Source organism: Eurosta solidaginis, chromosome X (genome assembly GCF_040869045.1).
Source record: "Eurosta solidaginis isolate ZX-2024a chromosome X, ASM4086904v1, whole genome shotgun sequence".
NCBI classification, from domain to species: domain Eukaryota; kingdom Metazoa; phylum Arthropoda; class Insecta; order Diptera; family Tephritidae; genus Eurosta; species Eurosta solidaginis.
Window position 1 is genome coordinate 25,882,935 of NC_090324.1, and position 22,459 is coordinate 25,905,393.

Here is a 22,459-nt window from a genome sequence, read left to right on the forward strand (position 1 = left end):
CCACCTCAATCTCCAGATGGGTTTCGCACCCTATAAGTGCAGCTGCGGGAAGCGATACCCCTCGGCTTCCCGCATCTGGTACTCAATTCAGGGTGCCCTTACGATGTTCCATTTTAAAATCGTATCTTTGCAGTAAGAGCGACCACCTCGCCAACCTCCCGCTCAAGTCCTTTTGTGTCATCAACCACTTGAGACTGGAGTGGTCCGTGATAATCCGAAACGGTAATCCCTCAACATAGGGTCGGAAACGCTTCACGCTGATTATGGCGGCGAGACATTTTGCCGGCCCACTTGCGATACGCAACATCGTTTTCCGCCAATGACCTCCGCTGAAACGAGAAAAATGAATATAAGACTTACACACTAACTTAATCTTAATGAGGAGTTCGTCTGCGACGCAAAATGGCCGGGAATCCTTTCCGACTTGCTCAGAATGCCACCTAAGCTAGGATGAAAATAAACATTAGAAGTGGAGGAAAGTGAATATTTCTTGCCTTTGATTATACATAATTCTTAGATATATATAGAATCCATAAAGTGATATGACGTAGAAGGTCAATAGTGCTGGACGAAGAGTCCGAGGTCTCCGTTCCAGACTGGCAAATTTTTTTTTTCCTTTAGTTGGACGGAGAGGCCGAGGTTTCCGTTCCGGATTCGCATTATTTTGTCTGGTTGGACGAAGAGGCCGAAGTCTCCGTTCCAGACTCGCATTTTTTTGTTTAGGTTTTTCTGGGCTGGACGAAGAGGCCGAGGTCTCCGTTCCAGCGTCTAATGTATCGTGTCGCTCTCGGGGCGACCGCCTTTTTTATTAGAGGAGTTGTGGCATCTTCTGAGGTGCCAGGGCGAGTGGCCGTGAGGTTGGTTGGGTGAAACGGAGGTGTTTTATTACAAAAAGTATGCTAAAATAGCTGAGTAAAGCGAGTTTAAGCGGAGCGTAGAGGCCGACGAAGTTATGCATTTAATTTTGTGCGACGAATGTAAAGAGGCCTTCATTCGCTACCGTGGAACATTCTTTGTGTTGATTTGGGCCATGTTGTGTGAGAAAACCCAAATTGTGGGGTGTTTGTGGATTTCAACACAACCCTGGCGGGAATAGCCTATACTATCGAGTGTTGCAATTTGTAGAGCTGTCAGCTGATAACTCTTCAACTCATTGGAGTGAGACAGCTGTGCGGTGCTGCCAATTTGGCAGCGTAACGATACCTAATGGTCAGGTCGCGAAAGTGTTTGAGGACATTCCCGATTGAGTTCTGACGCGACCTGAATTCTGAAATGTTTCGTTTTTTGTTGTGGGTTTTTCTCATAAAGTTCATTTGGTTGAACTATGATTTCATAAATGTTCTGAACTTTCCTTTATTTATTTTTATTAATCTTGAAAATTGTATCATAATCTCCAACTAGCTTTTCCGCAGTTAAGTTTAGGCAAATAAAACTTGAAAATTCTCCTTCGAAAGTTATTTCTTCGTAGTTTAAGAGACAGTCTTAAGCTAAGTTGGAGTTTAGAGGAAGGAAGAGCGAGTTACGGTTTTTTTTCTCATATTTTGTTGTGTGACATTCAGCTTGTCATCGACCGCTGTTCATGTGATCAGCGCTTTTGGTTTTACTCATTTGCTGATGTTTGTCTGGCAGCATTGTATTTTAGTGTTGCTATGCTCGCTGAGTCTGTACACATAACCGGCATTTGTAGCGTGACAAGCGAATTGGCAAGTTTTATCCGAGAAAAAAAACATGTGATGTTGTGGCCCCTTTTTTTTTTGGTTATGGGATCATTTTCCATAATATAATGGTACCACTTTCTTTCCTTTTCGTTTCAGGGCATCGTTCGAACTTCGCCCCAATCTGCGCATTACATTCTTGAATGTGCCGCGGAACTACAATCGCATAATATTGAAGGTGCGGTATTGTGACGAGGGACCCTCGTGGTATACCCGTTTTTATTGGGGTTAAGAGGGAGTCCTTTGGGTGCGCGCAGACTCCGCGGGCGGCCAGGAATTTGTGTGCCGGTATGTGGGCACACGCTCAGCTGCTTAACCACATTGAAGGCCCACCTCAATCTCCACATGGGTTTCGCACGCTATAAGTGCAGCTGCGGGAACCGATACCCCTCGGCTTCCTCGCTGGGGTTGCATCGCCAGCGAAAGCATAGCTCGCATTAAGCGGGATTACGTCGGACTCTACCTTGTCAGTGTGTAAATATATTTTTTTAACAAATAAATTGTAATTTTTGTACGGTGAATTGACAAAGTTTTTTTTTTCTTTTTTTTTCTTTTTTTTTTCTTTGGTTCTTTTCTTTTGTTTTGTCCTTCCTCCCCTCTTTTCTCCTTTGGTTGTTTTTTTTTTTTTTTGTTTTGTGTCCCGAACCATAGTGGTTGTTAGGGTGTGTCGCGCACCTACCTAGCTCGCGTAGGACTTGTTTGGGTTACAGGCTAAAAAGGGACTAACGAAAATTTATCGGAACTTCAAAACACAAAAACAATTTCTATCATGAAAGCTAGACCACTGTTCCCCAAAGCTTAGGGAGTTTGACATGTTCTTGTTTATGTTTGACATTTTGATTTTGCACTAACCTTTTAACAATGAAAATAGTGCAAATGAATCGCGAAAATTTTTTCGGTCTCGAGTGGTTCACTTTTTTTCCAGAAGAGAGCTGATTTTGATTGTGTTTTTATGCACCAAATTGTCAAAATAAAACAAAATTTTCATTTGTCGAAAAAAAAGTAAAGTTGTTCGGGTCCTAACACTCGAGTTTGTTGGATCCCGCGGATCCAATTTGTGATCCCATGGGGTCGCGCACAATGTGTTTACGGCGTAAGAAAAGACAAAAGCAAGGGGCAACCTTGATTCGTTCGTTCAAAATGTCATTCATTCATGGAAATGAGTATAGAGACATTTTGAATGAATTTTCATTAGGAAGCAAAAAAAAACTGTGTGATGGGTAAGTAAGTATGCCGCTATCGTTCCTTTTTTTACAATTCTGAAAAAATTATTCAATTGCCTTTTCTTTTGTTTCATTTCAGATAATTACTTCTTTAAAAATATCGCCGGCTACAGATGCTTTACAACCTGAGTCTTTTCGAGCGTTATCCAAGGAATAATTAGAGGAAGTGTTGAGTAAAGACTCATTTTTTTTTTAAAAACAATTTTTTTTGCTTGAATATTTGATTGGCTTTGTCGGGTTGTAAAATCGTCGCTCTTTCTGCAAAAAAGATTCTGAATGTCATGTTGTGTACACCTCATTAATGAAGTTTTATCAACCAGTTTCCATTAACAAGCTTTACTGCTTTAACTATCAACCGGCCAAAGATAATTGTCCAAAGTCATCAGGTTGGGATTTCTTTAAATTGGAAAGTGAGTTCAAACGTATGCGTGTTCCAAATGAAATTTGGACATTATGCACTTTGAATTTGAAATATTAATTATGTGACACGCATCCACGTCAAATTTATGTGCCACAAGAAGCTAATACGGCAATGCTAATTGGCAGTTCACGTTTTCATTCTAAAGTACATATTTGCCTTCAAATAAGGCATCCATTTGTCGCTGCAGTCAGCCTTTGTCGGGTTTTAGCGCGCGCTGTTTAGAGGATGAGCAAATGGTTGAGGCCATACGTAAAACACTCCAACACCGACTATGTACGTTGTGGACACGACCAAGGATTAACGCAATGGCTACTCGGGCAGCCGGCAAAGGTTACGAAAACGAAGCATTTTATGACAATATCAAATTTCATTGTCCCGGTATTGAAAATATACACGTGCAGCATACAAGTTTGCAACAATTACTTGAAGCCTGCGAACAAAAGACACCAACAATGAGTGGATTTTTAGTTTCATTGGAATCATCTGGCTGGTTAAAAAATATTCGCTCCATTTTATATACTTCCAGTTTAATTGCAACCGTTGCTGACAAAGGTGTTTCCGTGGTTGTACATTGCTCTGATTGATGGGATCATACAGCACAGGTCTGCTCATTGGTTGCATTAATGTTAGATCCCTACCACCGAACTATTAAGGGATTCCAAACTTTGATCGAAAGAGTCTGGCTGGCCTTTGGTTTCAAATTCAGTGAGCGTTGCGATCACGTGCAAACAGATCTACGGGAAGTCTCACCTATATTTACACAGTTCTTAGATTGCACTTGGCAGTTGATGATTGAGCGTAGTGATGCTTTTGTGTTTAATGAACGTTTCCTAATTATCCTACACGACCATGTGCATTCATGCCAATTTGGTACATTTGTGGGCAATTGTGAAAAGGATCGACTAGATTCAAAGCTATCAGAACGCACATTTTCACTTTGGGGCTTCATGTCGAATCATTTAAATGAATACATAAATCCATTGTATAAGCCAGATGTGGGTGAGACTCTCAAAGCTAACTTAGCACCACAATGTATTAAATTTTGGCGTGGCATGTTTAGTCGTTTTGAGAGTGGCGTACATCCACGCGAACCACCAAGCGTGCAATATGAAAAATTAAGCAAAAGCTTCTGGATTTGTGTTGGACAATTTGAAAACGGTACATGTAGCCAGATTACTTATCGAGGAAGCAAGATTTGAAGAGGTAATTAAATTTTTAGAGCGAAATAAAAAGAGGAGCTATTGCCTGACGGGGAAGGATATTTTAATTACACATCGACCGTATGGCGCCTATTAAATTCACTAGCCGAGGCTGGCAATGCAGATGAATTACAAAACTATTTGACACTTTAGTTGGTGGAAACTATATTTGTCCAGCAAATATACTTTTGGGGCCGCTGATTAAGGTTCATCTTACAAATGCAAATATTGAAAAAGCTATAGAGACGTTTGAGCAAATATGTGAAAAATACAAGTGCACCAAATGAAAGATGAGCTTTCGAGTATGACAATTCGAATATGGCTACTAACGCTTCAGTAAAGGGTGTACAAAATGGTAATAACTCGACATCACCAGCCAATGGTGGTGCGGGTGTGGCTACAGTGTCTGAGACTAGCGATGACTCTAGCTTGAGCAGCGTTGAGTTGGATCCGATGATGGGCCAAATAGATGGCGCAGCAGGTTACATCTATAGCAATACTGGTCTAGAGTCAATGTCATCAGCGGAAGCCATGCCCTCTACAAAGGGTGTGACAAGCTCTTCCCCGAGCAATGAAACAGTTATTGTTGAAACGTTTACGCGAAAGTGAGCTTTCACTGTAAGGCGACTTAGCTGCCGCTGGCAGAGAAATATTACGATTGCAAGGTGAGTGAAAACGTGATTCCCCTACCTTTTCACATTTGTGCTATACAATATCACCATCCATAAATTATAGGTAACAATTCGGCCGCGCGTAGTTGTTGCTGATGGATTTGTTGGGGGGAGCTGGATCTCGGGGGCAGGACTTCATGTGGACAAGATACACGTAAACGTAAGAGTTCGAAGGAAGGCATCCCAGATTTGGCCCAATACGTACCTCGGTAAATTGCGATTGTAATGTGAGTAACTTGCTTTTTTAATGTATTTTTGGGACCTATTATGGCTCTAGTTTTGAGCATGATACAACTATTAGAAGGTAAAACCATGCTCTCCTTTTGGCGGCCATGATGGGTTTTCCCTTTTTTTCTCTGAACGTCATTTCGGCTCACCGGTTTTACCTTGTAATATTGGTATCATGGTTTTAAGTGTGAGTTCTGGAACGGATATAAAATTTGAGAATTCTTTCTAAGATAAGTTAAACAACAACCTATGAAGAGTCTAATCTCAAAGTTCGAAACTCAATAGCTTTGTTTTGAAGAATAATTTGAACTGCGGTAGTCCATACCTTGTAACGAACCCCGTTAGTCGGGTTTATAGCTGGGGTATAACTCAGCGAATGGGTTCGCCTATACAATAAAAGATGTGGTTTAGCGTTATAAAATAACGATTTATTTAAATCAATAATAAAATCTATATACACACGTATATGACTATAATATATACGTAATCGGTGAGCGTTTTACACAACTCACCGAATCCCTAGTAAAATACGTAATCGGTGAGCGTTTCACACAACTCACCGGATCCCTGGTAAAATACGTAATCGGTGAGCGTTTCACACAACTCACCGGATCCCTAGTAAAATACGTCGAACGTTTTACACGACTCGGCGGTATACCTAGCATAAACAGCTGGGGTTTCACACCACCAGTTGCTCCGTAGTGGATGTTTAACACAGCCCACTGTATAGCTCACTCTACGACTTCTAAGCCAAGAGTGCCTTGCTTATGAGTTTGCCGCTCCTTTTATACCATTTTTGAGTCGGCTTCCGTTGATTTTACAATAAAAGTTCTTAAAGCTAGCTAAGCATCCTAAATGTATATTTGTACGCATGTGTGTTCGCTATCGTTTGATATTTCCATTTCTCCTTGTTTGCTTATACGTAAGTATGTATGCTTGTGTATAATTATTTGAGTTCTTACACTCTGCGATAAAAGTTTTCATTATTCTATATATAATTTAATATATGTCATAATTATATATGTTTTAAAATGTATTTAATTCCAAATGTATGTAAATTCATTTCATATGTATACATTTTTATAATTCATTTTATAATTGAAAGGTATATCTATATAACAATAGGTAAGTTCATTATATATAAATTATTATAATTTCAGTTTATAGCTGGGAAGCGTATATACATGTATGTATAAGTAAATTATAATTCAATTTATACAAAATCCAAATTTGTGGAGGCCCCGAGAGCCTGTAATTTTGGGGTCTTCACAACCTGTGCTTACGCGGCTGATGCCAGTTTCACACAGAGGCTTAACGAAGCAAAAAGGGCCTTTATGAAAAGGGACCTTAATTATTTCAATAAATACGATTGTTATTCGATTAAGTTTCTGTACGCAAATGGCGCAGCTTCGAAAGATCTGCCTTTGAATTATGAGTCAATCTTTTCAACTAGCTGTCGCTGTACGTTTTGGACTTGTTCCAAAGTGAAAAAGAAAGGAAAAGGGAAGATAGCATTGTGGAAGATCTGACTTCCAATTCGGGTGGGAGAGGATAAGTACTCTAGTCCTATTTCTTGAAAATATATTGGATGTTTCGAAACAAATTTCACTAAATATCCACCGAGACCCGATTAACTCCTGAATTATAAATCGGTATGACGAATGAATAATTGTTAATTCTCCGCTTAGTGCCTTTTTAATTAAAGTAAGATAGGACCGCATGCCGAAGTTTATAAGGTTAGCATTAATTCAGCTACCGGTCGGCAAAGATAACCACGAATGTTCAGACTTATTCTCACTATTTCTCGTCAACAAAAAATAAGTTTAAGCACATGCGGTTGTGGCCGCAATGTGCCAAATATAATGAACCCCCAACAAGATATTTGTGGGATTCTCCAGTCTGCGAAGGAGTCTCTCTTCTTATTGAATTTTATAAGCGGCCAGGCATATTAGGAGGGTTTTTCTTTGATTTTAAAACCTTTACTAGTTGGATACGGAATTCCGATTTCATATCCTCAGTTAAGTGAGAGTGTATGTGATATGATGAATTCTGATAAATTCTGTTGGCCGAGAATATGTGTGTTCTGTGACAGACCGTGAATCTGCGTTAGGGTATCCTCGCTCGGGGGAGCGAGTGACTTTGGGTTTTATTTTTTAATTTCTTAAAAAATAAGTGTTTTGTGGCAGATCGGTTCGCCCTTCTGCGGTAGGCTTTTATGAAGTCCTCGTTATGGGATAACGAGTGAATGGGATGGTTTCGCTGTCCTCGCTCAGAGTGAGCGAGTGAATTGTGGGGTTTTCTGTTCAGGGGCCCCCGGTTAGTATTGTTAAAAAAAAACATAGAGAAAAAAAATTGTTTTTGTTTGCGAGCTTTTGGTAAGCTCTCCCGTGTTTTCGTGCGTCTCGCTCCCTTTCCCCATTGCCCACCAGTAGTCAGGTTTAGGATTCCCCCGGTAGACTCGCACCATCACGAGACCGGGGGGTTGATTATAATATATGGCTCGGGAGAAACGCAGGCTTAGGGATAGAGAGACACGAAGACGCGGGTTCCTTAATAAGCTTTCTATGCTATCACCAACCGTGGGCTTCTGATTTTAGGTAGTCGGGGGAAATAGAATTTTAGTTTTTGGGGTTTTGTAAGGCGGAATTTGCCTTTCATCCTCTTTGTCGTGGGACGGAAGGAGTAACAATTTCGTAATTGGTCTAGTGGTTTGTCCCCTTGCCGTATCCCATAGCCCGCCCATGTAAGGAGCTCCTGGTGGTATGAAATGCCCTGTCGGGTTTTGGTGACTGTACTTGGATAGAGTTTGGTTGCGAGCGTCCGCCAGGAAAGCTTTGAGTTCCGAGCGGAGAGCTCTGGAGGCTCCGACAAAGTTGATTCCGTTGTCGGAGTAGATATTCTTTGGACATCCTCGCCGAGCAACAAACCTATCGAAAGCTGCCAGGAATGCGGCAGCGCTGAGGTCACTAGTGGCTTCCAGATGAATCGCTCGTATGGAAAAACACACGAAAAGGCAGACATAACCTTTGGATAGTCGACACCTTCTACCGCGGTAACTTTTGATGTCGAAGGGTCCAGCGAAGTCGACTCCAGTCTTCGTGAATGCGCGGCTGAAGGTCGTGCGTTCGCGAGGGAGAATACCCATAACTTGGGTCTGAGCACGCTTTCGGTGTGTAGTGCAAACTTTACAATTATTAATGGTTGCCCTAATCATGGCTTTGATGTTAGGTATCCAGTATTGGTTGCGTATCAGACGTAACATGAGTTGGTTTTCCACATGCAGACTTTGTTGATGAAACATTAGGACTGTCAGATGGGATAACCGGCAGTTGTATGGGAGGAGGATTGGGTGGCGTTCATTAAAAGCTAAGTCCTTTAACGCCAAGAGTCGCCCTCCTACCCGAATGATGCCATCTTGGTCTAAGTAGGGATTAAGTGAGAGTATTGCACTTTTCCCTGCAATTGGTTTTCCGGCCTGTAGATCATTATATTCGGAACTATAATGTTGTTTCTGATAGATTTTAATGAAAAGTTGAGTTACTGATTTGATCTCATCAGGGGAGGTTAAAGGTGACTTGACCTGAAATGATTTTTTTGTTTTGGGGTGAGTCCTTCGGTAGAACCTCATAACGTATGAGAGCACCCGTAAAGCCCTAGGTAGGTCTGAAAAACGTTGGAGAACATCGGTAGTATTTACTGTTCTTGTTGCGCAGGTCTTCGCCCTCTTTTCATCTACGGAGGTGATGTAGTCATTTTCTTGTGCTGGCCATTGGGAAGTGTCTTCTCGCAGCCAAGAAGGTCCCTGCCACCACAACGAATTGTTGACCAATTCAGACGCAGGTTATCCTCTGCTACCTAAATCTGCTGGGTTTGATTCTGAATTTACGTGCAACCAGTCCTTATTTCCGACCATGTCGATGATCTTGGTGATCCGATGTGCGACGAAAGTGGACCAGGAACAAGGCGGTCTCCTTATCCATGAGAGGAAGATCGTTGAATCCGTCCAAAGGTAAACTCTCACTGGTCCCAATTTAAGGTTCCTGAAAATTGATTCGGTGATTTCCGCTAACAGTACGGCTCCGAAAATGTCCAATCGTGGAAGAGACAGGGTTTTCACTGGGGATACTCGGGTTTTTGCTAGCAGCAGGTTTGTCCAGATGTCGTTATCCGTTTTCACGCTCATGTAAACGGCTGCTGCATAAGCCTTCTCGGATGCGTCGCAAAATCCATGGATCTCGATGTTGGTTCCTGTGGAAAAGTTGACCCACCTAGGTATCCTTATGTTATCGATCTCATGGTATTGGTCGGTGAAGGTTTTCCATCGTTCCAGCGTACTGGTCGGTACTGGGTCGTCCCAAGCGGTGCCTTCTAACCAAATACTCTGCATGAGTATTTTTGCCACAATGGTCATTGGCGCAAGCCATCCTAAGGGATCGAAGAGTTTGGCGATTGCTGATAGTATCGCTCTCTTCGTAATGTTTTCCGGGTTGTCCAGTGTCCCTGCTTTAAAATAAAATAAATCGGAGTGGGCATTCCATCGAATGCCTAATGCTTTAACTGAACTGGTATCTTCGAATGCCAGAAAATTTTCACTGAGCAGGTCTGCTTTGGGGATGTCCCTTAGAATGTCCTCTGAATTGGATGTCCATTTGCGAAGTGGAAAGCCCGCTGAGTGTAGGACTTGACGAATTTCATCTCTGGCTTTAATGGTCGATGTGATCGTATGTGCGAGATATGGAGCGCAGTTCACTCCGAATGTAAACGTCTTTAATTCGTAAAGACTAATAGGGTCATTCGGGAAGTGCGATGCACAATACGTTGAAATTTGGCGTGATTTTCGTTCACCCAAATTTGACGATATATCTTTTCGATGTCGCTATTAAAGACAAAACGGTATAGTCTCCATCGTAACATAAGGATGGGTAGATCGGCTTGTAGAACTGGGCCTGGGAGGAGAATATCGTTTAAGCTATTGCCGTTGGCCGTACGGCTCGAGGCGTTTAATACTACAACGGCGTGGTGGGGCAGGAAGTAATTATCCGAATAGTTGGATGGGATATTCTTTTTCAATTTTCTCATATGTCCGAGCGTTTCATATTCTGACAACACTCGAACATATTCTTTACCTAAAACTGGGTTTTTTATTAGTCGCCCCTCATTCCGGAAGGTTTGAGAGCATGCGCGTTTCAGGGACGGTCCTAAATTAACGTTATTAGGGTAATCCTGCCTGAATGGTAGTGATACGGTGTATCTTCCATCTTCATCACGTTTCGTTGTTTCTTTAAATAATTTTTCGCAATACCTCTCATCTTCATTTAATATTTTATTTTTTGGTACATTTTCTACCTCCCAGAAAGCTTTTAATTGATTATCTAACGCAACTTCATTGTAGAAAGACATGATTCTCTGCGTTGGATTCGGTGCTTCTATTCGACCGGTTAGTATCCAACCGTACACTGCCTCTTGTGCCAAGAGTGTGTTTGTACATTCTTTTTTATAACGTTCATTATAATTTGGGGATATATGTCTCCGCCAAGTATGAGGTCTACGTCTTCGTTGACGTAGAACCTCTTGTCTGAAAAAACCAAGTCTGGAAATGCCTGCATAGTAATTGCGTTGATATGGCAGGATGGAAGATTCCCAGTGAGTTTCGCTAGAACTAGTACGGGTGTAGTCAGGCTGAAGCACGGATCCACTGGTGAACGTAATTCGATGTTGGATGCTTCTTTCACCTGAGCTGACACTGCATTTGTGATGCCTGAAACATGGGCATGCATTTTCCTCGCTGGCAAATTGATTCTGCGTTTCAGTCTTTCAGTTATAAAGGAACATTCAGAAGTCGGTACCATTATGGTGAGTGTGTACGCGAGCAGTTCCTAATAGCACGCCTGTGCTAGAATTGGCATGGCAGGATTTGACATTCTGATTCGCAGAGGAAGGTGGTTGTCCCGCTTCCTGTACTTTCCGTGCCTGTGCCGAATTTGATGGGGTATTATCCGCATCTTTGAAAGGGTTGCGCACCGCCGTTAGCTAAAGTGTGTCCGCATGCAGGAGCGTGTGGTGACGAGAGTGGCATTTGGAACAGTTGTACGAACTGGTGCCCTCGTCTTTGTGTGTCCTGGGGATAAACAATTCAGGCAGCCATTTGTGGATTTGACGAATTTATTCTTTTCTACCGGGTTTAAATCGCAAAAACGTGAACAGTTGCGTAATCTGTGCTCCGTATATTTGCACATTTTACACATTGATTTTGTTGTTTGCTTTGTTACTTTTGTTTGAAAAGCACCAAATCTTTTTGTGGGGTTTTCCGTCGACTGGCGCGACGTGTTTGACTTTTGCACTTTAGAAGGGGCATTCCCTGTAAAACCAGACACGGTTTCAAGTGTCTGGAAACGATTTGACAAGAATTTGTCCATATCCTCCCACTTTGATATGTCCGTTTTGTGGTCAATGCTCTGCTCCCATAGAGCCAACGTATTTTCAGGTAATTTTTTCGAACATAAATAAGTAATAATCGCATCCCAATTTGAAACATCGATCTGATGTATTTTTAAGGATGCCAAACAATTATTTATATCGCGCTGTAAGGTTTTGGTTGAGCTGCCGTACTCGCTATCTATCTTTTTTAGATTAAAGAAAATTTTTAGTTGTGAGTTCACGAGAATTCGCTTATTCTCGTATCTCTCACATAGGTTTTTCCAGGCTGTTTCGAAGCCTTCATTTGTCAAAACACATTTCTTGACAATGTCCTTTGCCTCACCTTGGGTTTTTTGGTTAAGGTGGAATAACTTTTCTACCTGGCTTAAGCGACTGTTATTCGTATAGATGGCCGTGAACAGGTCACGAAACGTTGGCCAAGATAGGTAGTCGCCCTTGAGTACCTCAGTATCGCAAGCTGGCAGGCAGATACTATGTTCGCGCGCGCGTTCTCCTTCAGGTCGAACTTGACTATCTCTTTCCTGCTTCAATTTTGCTTGAAGTTCAGCCATGTTCGACATGCATCGCAAGAATACGGCATATGCAGCTTTATGCTTGATTTTGACCGCTGCAATTTTCTTTGCATCGAGCGTGTCAGGGCCAAGCAACTCCCCTAGGGCGTTCTCTGCTTTTTCCCACTTAGCTTGCATCTCTTTTTGCTGTATTGCAAGAGTGTGTACAGTGTGCAGAGCCGCATTGATATCATTAAAATCGGCCTCGAATTCGATTATTCGATCGGCCAATCTAATGTAAGAATCCATGTTCATGGTTGAAAGGTGGAGAGCAAATTAACCAAGGGATATAAAACTTTGAAAACCTGAGCGAATCACCCAACCAACAACTATTAAAATTACGCAAAATTGATTTATCACTCTTAATTTTTTTATTTTTGTGTGACTTTGCAAATTATTTGTGCCGTAAAACAGGTAGCAGGGGGAAGCAACACCAATGTCTTTTGTGTAAATAAAGGGGGCCACTCGCCACTTCCAAGTTAAATTGTATTGTATAATAAGTGCGCGCGCTGGTATGAACTCGACGAAAAGTGTAAAAACGTGTGATAAAGCTTGTGCAAAAACGAAGAAACTATGTAACAAAAATTTATTAGAAAAACTAGTGAAACTAACGTGATTCAAAAAGAAAATTTAAAAATTACCACACTCGAATGGCGTGAAATTTTATATGAAAGTGAGCTTATGTGTACCTCTTCCTTGTGCTGTGTCTGGAAAGCCTTACCGCTGGTGGGGGGACAGGCCAGTCACAAGGAATCTTAACAACATTAATGATCCGCGTTTGCACTTATTTTCTTTTTGGCGCTACACAGTTTTTTCACGCTTTTCGCGGTTAATTACTATCACGTATGGCACATTAAAGCGATTTTTCTCACTTTTTATTTATTATTTTAACCAAAAAAAAAAATGTGGCAGGAAATATTGCACTTACTTTGAACTTTTTGCTGGTTTGGCGTGGCACGTAGCTTGTTTTGCTGCAAAGGCTTCAGCTGGCTGTATCTTTCTCCGTGATTTGACGCTGATATGAAATAATAAACTTTCTCATCCTTATTGCGGCATAGCTGTTGATTTTGGTGAAATTCTCTGGTTAGCTTGTTATAGAAATTTGTGCAATTTGGTGCGGTCAGCTATGATCTTGTCTTTGTTGTAGAGTGTATAGTTAAGGTGCTGTAGTTCCTTTTTCGAGGAGAAGGAACAAATGTTCGGCAGGGGTGCGTCTGATCCTTGCGAGAGGTGGGCGCACCGGGTCGATCCCAATGAACGGGTGTATGCGGGAATGAAATAAGAGAAGACGAGAATTCTCGTTATAAAATATGTGCTTTATTGGGTAGATATATAAATTGGCTGGTTACAATATTACCTGAATATATTGGCAGGAAAAAACGGCAGAGATCGCTGGCGGCAGATGTGAGTTGTACGGCTGCTGAAATCCAAGAGGCCGGTTGTATTGAAAAATTATAATATTAATATTTAAAAAATTTGAATAATATAGAGAACTAGCAGACCCGGCAGACGTTGTTCTGCCCTAAATTTGGTCTATCTGCATATATTTTATTTATTTATTTATTTATTTAAATATAGTAATCTTTGAAATACAATGTTTCTTACAGACTACATAACGAATTAAATATATTTACAAAATAATTGTTTAAGTTAAAAATTCATTTAATTGTAATTTGAATTTAGATTTTCCAATTGAGAAATCTATATTCAAAGAATTCGAGGACAAATTAAACTCTCGTAAGGTTCTGATGAGAGGAGCATAATATGCATAGTTAGTCCTCACGCATTCAATAATAAACAAATCAATACTTTTTAGGTTCCTCTGTGGAACTAAGAAGTTAATTCGTTGTAAGAGTCGGAGCGTCTAATATGCCTTGAATGATGTCAAACACAAAGTTAAGCGAAAGCAAGATTCTTCTGTTATCCAAGGTCTTCAGGTTAATAAGAAGACATCTAGAATTATAAGGCGGAATAGGCTCTTCCAAGTTTAATCTGCGCAGAGCAAATTTTATGAAGGTCTTTTGTACCCGTTCTAGCCTCCTTATATGGCAATCGTAAAATGGTCTCCATATAAACACAGCGTATTCTAACGTGGAACGAACCATCGAGGGGTAAAGAAGTTTTAGAGTGTATGGATCAGCAAAATCAGTACTGCAACGGCGTATAAAGGCAAGCATTGCGTATGATTTAGCAATTGCACGATTTATATGATCATTAAACATAAATTTGGAGTCAAAAATTACTCCTAAATCTCGTATTTTTAGACTGCGTAGCCAGTTTAGATCCATTAATATGATATGATGTAGGAATTAATGAACGGGATTTTGAAAAAGTTATATGAAAACATTTAGTAATATTGAGTTGGAGGTGGTTTATTCTGCACCAACTGGCTACATTGTACAGATCATTTTGAAGACTATGGGCTTCAGAAATACACGAAATTTTTGATACGCATACAAAAGGAACATTATATCATTACATTATATAGCATCGTCTTGCTTTGCATATCGATCTTGATGCCTTGGTCGATTAAAAAGTCCACTCCAATTATGATTTCATTAACAAGATCTGCGAATATAAAATTGTGTAGTACCGTGACTTTCCCAATTGCTACTTCACATGCTACTTCTCCAATTACCTGGGTGTCCTCTCACGTAGCTGTACGTAATCTTGTTCCAAGATATGGTCATTCTTCTATCTTCCGATCGAATGTTGGAATGAGATGCATCCGTATCGACAGTCAGTAAATGCTTCTTTCCATCCACATGTCCTCCGACAGTAAGATTGCTCGACCTTCATCCAATCTGTGAGATTATAGCGCATTCAATTGCGGGAGCCAGCTGTCGCCCCTTTGCGGCTGACTCTCTTTTGTTTAACGATTGAATGGTCTTGGAGATTCTCTCATCTCCTTCAGCTCTGCGTTTACGACCACCTACATTGTTGGAAGTATTAGGGTTGGTGTTGCAATAACGCGCAATGTGCCCTGGCTTTCCACACTAAAAGCATTTGGCTGCATCATTATTATTCTACTGCGTTCCCTTCAATGCTTCCAAAATTGCGTCTACCCACTCTGGTCTTTCCACTTCCACACAATGGGGTATGTATGCTGGCTTACTCAAAAGTAACGCTGTTTCCTGAGTCAGTGCATGGGATACCGTTTCAGCAAATGTTAGCTTTGGGTTTGTGTATGTAGCTCGCTTCGTTTCGACGTCCCGTATGTCTTTTATAAAACTCTGAATCTTTGCCCTTTCTGAGTATTCCACTGGTGCATCCGCATTTGCAAGACGAGCCAATCTTTCAATGTCTGAAGGAAACACCTGCAAAGTTTCGTTTTAACAAAAAATTTAATATCTTTACAGTATATAAGTAAATTATGTCAACATTCAACTCCAGTAATGATATGGTGCAACAAAATGCAAAAATAAAAGAAAATTTCAAAATGGGCGTGGCTCCGCCCTTTTGCATTTAATTTGTTTAGGATACTTTTAATACCATAAGTCGAACAAAAATTTACCAATCTTTGTGAAATTTGGTAGGGGCTTAGTTTCTGGGACTATAACTTATTTTTGTGAAAAAGGGCGAAATCTGTTGAAGCCACGCCCAGTTTTTATACACAGTCGACCGTCTGTCCTTCCGCTCGGCCGTTAACACGATAACTTGAGCAAAAATCTATATATCTTTTCTAAACTCAGTTCACGTACTTATCTGAACTCACTTTCTATTGGTATAAAAAATGGCCGAAATCCGACTATGACCACGCCCACTCTTTCGATATCGAAAATTACCAAAAACGAAAAAAATGCCATAATTCTATACCAAATACGAAAAAAGGGATGAAACATGGTATTTGGATTGGTTTATTGACGCAAAATAAAACTTTAGAAAAAACTTTGTAAAATTGGTGTGACACCTACCATATTAAGTAGAATGAAATGAAAAAGTTCAGCAGGGCGAAATAAAAAACCCTTAAAATCTTGGCAGGAATACTGTTCGTGGTATTATATATATAAATAAATTAGCGGCATCCAACAGATAATGTTCTGGGTCACCCTGGTCCACATTTTGGTCAGTATCTGGAAAACTCCTTCACATATACAACTACCACCACTCCCTTTTAAAAGCCTCATTAATACCTTTAATTTGATACCCATATCGCACAAACGCATTCTAGAGTCATCCCTGGTCCACCTTTATGGCGATATATAGAAAAGGCGTCCACCTATAGAACTAAAGCCCACTCCCTTTTAAAAAGACTCATTAACACCTTTAATTTGATACTCATATCGTACAAGCAAAGTCTAGAGTCACCCCTGGTCCACCTTTATGGCGATATCTCGAAAAGGTGACCACCTATAGAACTAAAGCCCACTCCCTTTTAAAAATATTCATTAACACCTTTCATTTGATACCCATATCGTACAAACAAAGTCTAGAGTCACCCCTGGTCCACCTTTATGGCGATATCTCGAAAAGCCGATCACCTATACAACTACCATCACTCCATTTTAAAACCCTCATTAATACCTTTAATTTGATACCCATATCGTACAAACACATTCTAGAGTCACCCATGGTCCACCTTTATGGCGATATCTCGAAAAGGCGTCCACCTATAGAACTAAGGCCCACTCCATTTTAAAATAGCCATTAAAACCTTTCATTTGATACCCATACTGTACAAACGCATTCTAGAGTCACCCCTGGTCCACTTTTATGCCGATTCTCGAAAAGACGACCACCTATACAACTGTGTCGAAAAGCCTTTTAAAATACTCATTAACACCTTTCGTTTGATACCCATATTGTACTAACGCATTCTAGAGTCACCCTTGGTCCACCGTTATGCCGATATCTCGAAAAGACGACCACCTATACAACTACCACGACTCCCTTTTAAAACCCTCATTAATACCTTTAATTTGATACCCATATCGTACAAACATATTCTAGAGTCACCCCTGGTCCAACTTTATGGCGATATCTCGAAAAGGCGTCCACCTATAGAACTAGGCCCCACGCCGTTTTAAAATACTAATTAACACCTTTCGGTTGATACCCATATTGTACAAACGCATTCTAGAGTCACCCCTGGTCCACCTTTATGGCGATATCCCTAAATGGCGTCCAACTATAGAACTATGGCCCACTCCCTCATAAAATACTCTTTAAATTCATTTGATACACATGTCATACAAACACATTCCACGGTTACCCTCGTCTCATTTTCCTACATGGTTATTTTCCCTTATGTTGTCACCATAGCTGAGTGTGTAATGTTCGGTTACACCCGAACTTAGCCTTCCTTACTTGTTATTATTTTATTTTTTTTTTCATCTATCTAAATTTTGCACTGGCAAATTTAATCAAATTCAATTTCATTCTATTTCGGCCTTTATTTTGTAAATTTTAAAAAAAAAATGTTTCGAGCTCTAGGCCATATATATGTAAATTAAAACACAAATATAAAATTTATATGTAAAACAAGCATTTTGGTGTTTTAATTTTCGGGCGGAACTGTTAGCCTACTTAAAAACCGCAGAGCCCGATTATGAGGTGATATATGGAAAGTAAACAGTTGGACACGGAGGGATTCGATGAGTTCTATGGGGAAGTCCATAACTTTACCTTCAGACTATGGCAGATAATTCCTGAGAAAGAACTGGTAGGGATTATAAAGGGAAATATCAAAGCATACTTGGCAAATCTGATGTTAGCTGCGAAAATGGGCACACTAGCAGAGCTGAAAACAGAATGTCGCCGAGCAGAAAAAGTTATTAGGGACAACAAGAGTAGGTCCAAAAGGGGGATAAGAGGGATGGTGTACCCCGACCCTTCGTTTGCAGAGAATGCGGGTAGTTCCCAGCCACTGGAAGCTATAGGGAACCCATTCAAATACAAGTTGAGCAGTAGCCAACTCCCTGACAACACGACGCACAGCGCGACGCTGCGTGGTGCACCCGTCACCGCGTCTACAATCCACCTCAAAACCACTATCAATTCGTTTTGTTCCTCTCCTTTTCACCTGATGTTGTACTTCTCGTATGGGATGTCGGTCGATTATTTCATGAAAAATCCGGCTGAGGCCAATAAGGAAACAACATGCGTTTTCAAGCCACCCAAGGGAAACGGGAATCTGGCAGAGATGACCGGGGGACTCATCCAGGGGAAGGATCACCCGGGCAACAACACATAAAGATTTAGAAGAAGGAGAAAAATAAGGATTTAGATAAAACTAGTTTAGATTAAGAAAACAACGTGAATTAAAGAGTCCACATACGAGAAAGCTAGAATATGAAGAAGATAGGAGGCAAATATTTTGCGAGGAGATAATGAGAAAAAAAGAAAAATAGGAACTATAAACAAAAGAAAAGATGAGGGAAAAGGGAAAAACGTTCAAAAGAATTCATAGCAAAATTGTATCCACGATAGTGACCGTAAAAGGGGACAATAGTGTAAAGAATTTAGAGAAATTACGCTTATTTGCAACCACCTGCTTACGTTCGTATCGCTAAACTCTTGAATAAAACTCTCCAGTATTCTGTATTACAAAAGATCTTTATTAGGCTACTTTAAGAGTACTTCGCAATTAAACTTCACTTCGCAATTGATAGCTTGCTTAAATAAAACTGATTACTGACTACTCAGCTTGCGCTGCTTTTATACTGTTTGCCCAGATATCTAGATGTTTCTTCCTCTAGATTTTTCTACTCTTTACCAACTATATGCGTGTGTATTTGTAGTTTATAGCCTGTCTCATAGCCAAATGCGTGTGTATAAGTGAGTACTATTTCGACTGATGACTACAGCTGTGTGTGAGTTATCTCCTCGTTGCCTTGTATGTATGTCGGTATATAATGATTAATGTGTTTAAGTAACTTGTTTTAATGTTTTTGTTGTTGTGCATTTACTTAGTAACAGCTTAGAGATAGTAATATTCGTCACACTGCTCTCCACCTAAGTCTGACCACCCCGATCAGACAAATTTCCTGATCTAAACGCTGTCAACCTTTCCAAATGAACCACCTTCGTTTTGTTTCGTGGTTTGCTAATGGTTTGTATGCGGTAAACTACATCGTTGATTCGTTTCATAACTTTGCATGGGCCTTCCCAATTACACTGCAATTTCGGTGACAAACCTATTTTTCGTTCCCGAAAACCTTTCGAATTAATTGCTTTATCATATCTGGCTTTCATCTTGTCACTCGTAATCTTGGTTCGTTGTCTTATAAGATCATGTATTTCCGTCAGCTCTTCCTCCAAGACACCAGTAGATTTCTTGGCAGTTCTCTCCGCATCGGTATTTGTCCCAAACTCCAAATCAGCTGGCAGTCGAAGGTCATTGCCAAAAATTACTTTTGCGGGAGTTTGGCCCGTTTCATGCACTGCCGATCGATAAGCTATCAAGGATAATAGTATGCGTGTATCCCACTCTTTATGGAACTTGTCCACTACTTTCCTTAAGTGCTCCTCCAATGTTCTATTGAATCGTTCCACCATACCATCGGACTGAGGATGCAATGCAGTTGTCCGTATTTTTCGAATGCCCAATGTTTTACACATTTCTTGGAACACAGCTGATTCAAAAATTCTCCCTTGGTCAGAATGTAACTCCATTGGTACACCATACCTTGTAACCTAATTGTTTATAAACACTTCTGCTGCAGTTTCCTCTTCTTGATTGGGTATACCTCTGGCCATTTGCTGAAATAATCCATAACCACCAGTATATATTTGTTTCCGCAATTGCTAGTAGGAAATGGATCTGCGACATCCATAGCGATCCTCTCAAATGGCGCACCTGAGTTATATTGCTTCGTCTGGCCAAGACTTCGGATTTTGGGCCCTTTCGCTCTGCTGCAAACCTCGCATTTCGCAATCCACTCAGTGACCGACTGACGGAAACCAACCCAATAGAATATCTGCTTAATCTTTTCGAGCGTCTTCATGATCCCCAGATGACCTCCACTTGGGCCATTATGTGGCTCGTTGAAAGCGTCAGGAATCCTTTTCCTGAAAATAACTATCTGGTTCCTCTTACATTGGCCGTCTTCACTCTCCCATACTCGATGCAAGCAACCGGATATCAACTCTAAACTGTCTACATGGTCTTCGTGACATTGCATCAGCATTTCCATGGGTACTACCTTTTCGATGCTCAATGGAAAAGTAATAGCTTTGTAGTCGCTCGATCCACCATGCCAATTGTCCTTCTGGATTCCGGAACTGCAAGAGCCATTTTAACGCTACGTGATATGTTCTGACGAGGAATCACTGCCCGTAGAGGTTAATGTGAAAATGTTTAATGCGCTCTACCAATGCCAACAGCTCCCTCTCCCTCTGGTTTTCCAATTGATCGGCTGTAATAGGCAACTACTTTCTTCAGTCCATCGCCCAATTGTGATAAACGCCTCCTATAGCATATCCGCTCGCATCTGCACCTAGAATAAACGTTGCTCCTGGAATCGGATATGCCAATATTGGGGTAGTGCACGAACGCTCTTTCAATGTTTGGAAAGCCAGTTCTTGCTCCTTCTTTCATTCAAAAGCCTAATTTTTTATTGTAAGCTCGTGGAGGCTGTGATACGCTAGCAAAGTTTGGTACAAACCGGCGTTAATATGTGCACAGCCCAAGAAAACTTCTTAATTCATGCAAGTTCTGTGGTCTTGACCAAACCTTTACAGCTCCTATCTTTTCATTCGCTGTGCAGATGCCCTCTGTCGTTACCTTGTGAGCAAAATTATTTACTTCCTTTTTAAACAGCGAGCACCTTTTGGGACTTAGCTTCAGACCAGCGCCAGCTATTCTCTGGAAAACTTCCTCCAAGTTCTTAAGATTTCCATCAAAGTTCTTGCCCAATACGATGATGTCGTCCAGGTACACCAAGCATGCCTTCCAATGTAGTCCTTTCAGTACCTGGTCCATGAGTCTCTTAAAAGTAGCTGGTGCATTACAAAGTCCAAAAGGCATCACTGTAAATTGCCAAAGACCATCACCGACACTGAAGGCTGTTTTTTCTTTGTCTTCCTCCGTCACCTCCACTTGCCAGTAACCACTTTTTAAGTTCAGTGTGGAAAACCAACGAGTCCAGAGTGTCATCAATTCTTGGCAATGTGTAGCTATCCTTTTTCGTAACGTCGTTCTACTTCCGGCAGTTCACACAAAACCTCATTTTCCATCCTTCTTCTTTACCGGGGAGCTCCATGGAGTAGCTGATGGTTCGTTGACGCCGCTGTCGCTTATTTCTTGTATGATTTGACTCACAATTTCCCGCGGCGCTAGTGGAACACTACCTGGAGCTTGACGGAACGGCCTAGCGTCTCCAGTGTCAATTTGATATTTCACAACGTTGGTGCGTCGTGGTTTGGAGCCATCTTTGTGAAATATGTGCGCGTGCTTTAGGAGCAGTTGTTTTGCCTCACTCTGATAGTCTTCCTCTATCCCCTCCGTCCATGGCGTGATGCCATTTGAAAGATCAGTATTACTAGTTGAAACGTGTTCCTGGAGCTGTTCACAGTTAATAACTATTTCAGCCTCTTGGCATCTTCCCAATATAGCTCCTTTGGTCACTGGGATGCCATATATGTCTTCTGTTCTGCCAGTTGAGATGTTATGTTTACCTTTTGTTCTTCCAGTTGAGATGACACTGTCGATGTTTGAGCAGCCAAAATCATGTTCAAGTCTGTGCTCATAACTGTCTGCGATGTTTCATTTTTCTCTTAAATTTTTGTTGTTCTCTCGTCCCCATAAGGATGAAAGATATCGTCGTCCAAATTAATTCCTTCCGACTCCATTGCCTCTCGTAGCCGTGCTTGAAGTACGATCTTATTGCCGGTTGTATTCAGTCCACGGTTTTCCAACTCGTTTTCAGTGGCTGGATCCTTAATTCACTTAACTTCGCCATGTCCAAGTTGTATTCGGAATCTTCGGAATTTATTCAACAATTCCTCTTCTGACACCAATTGTAACAAATTTAGAGAAATTCCGCTTATTTGCAACCTTCTGCTTACGTTCG

At 41.0% G+C, this 22,459-nt stretch overlaps 1 protein-coding gene and 1 pseudogene across 1 annotated transcript in view; one reads left to right on the forward strand and one right to left on the reverse strand.

Moving 5' to 3' along the window:
- Positions 1–22,459, reverse strand: part of Syt7 (Synaptotagmin 7) — a 1,421,749-nt gene that overhangs the window by 887,267 nt on the left and 512,023 nt on the right. The window lies entirely within an intron of this gene.
- Positions 1,650–4,558, forward strand: LOC137234377 (myotubularin-related protein 8 pseudogene; annotated as a pseudogene).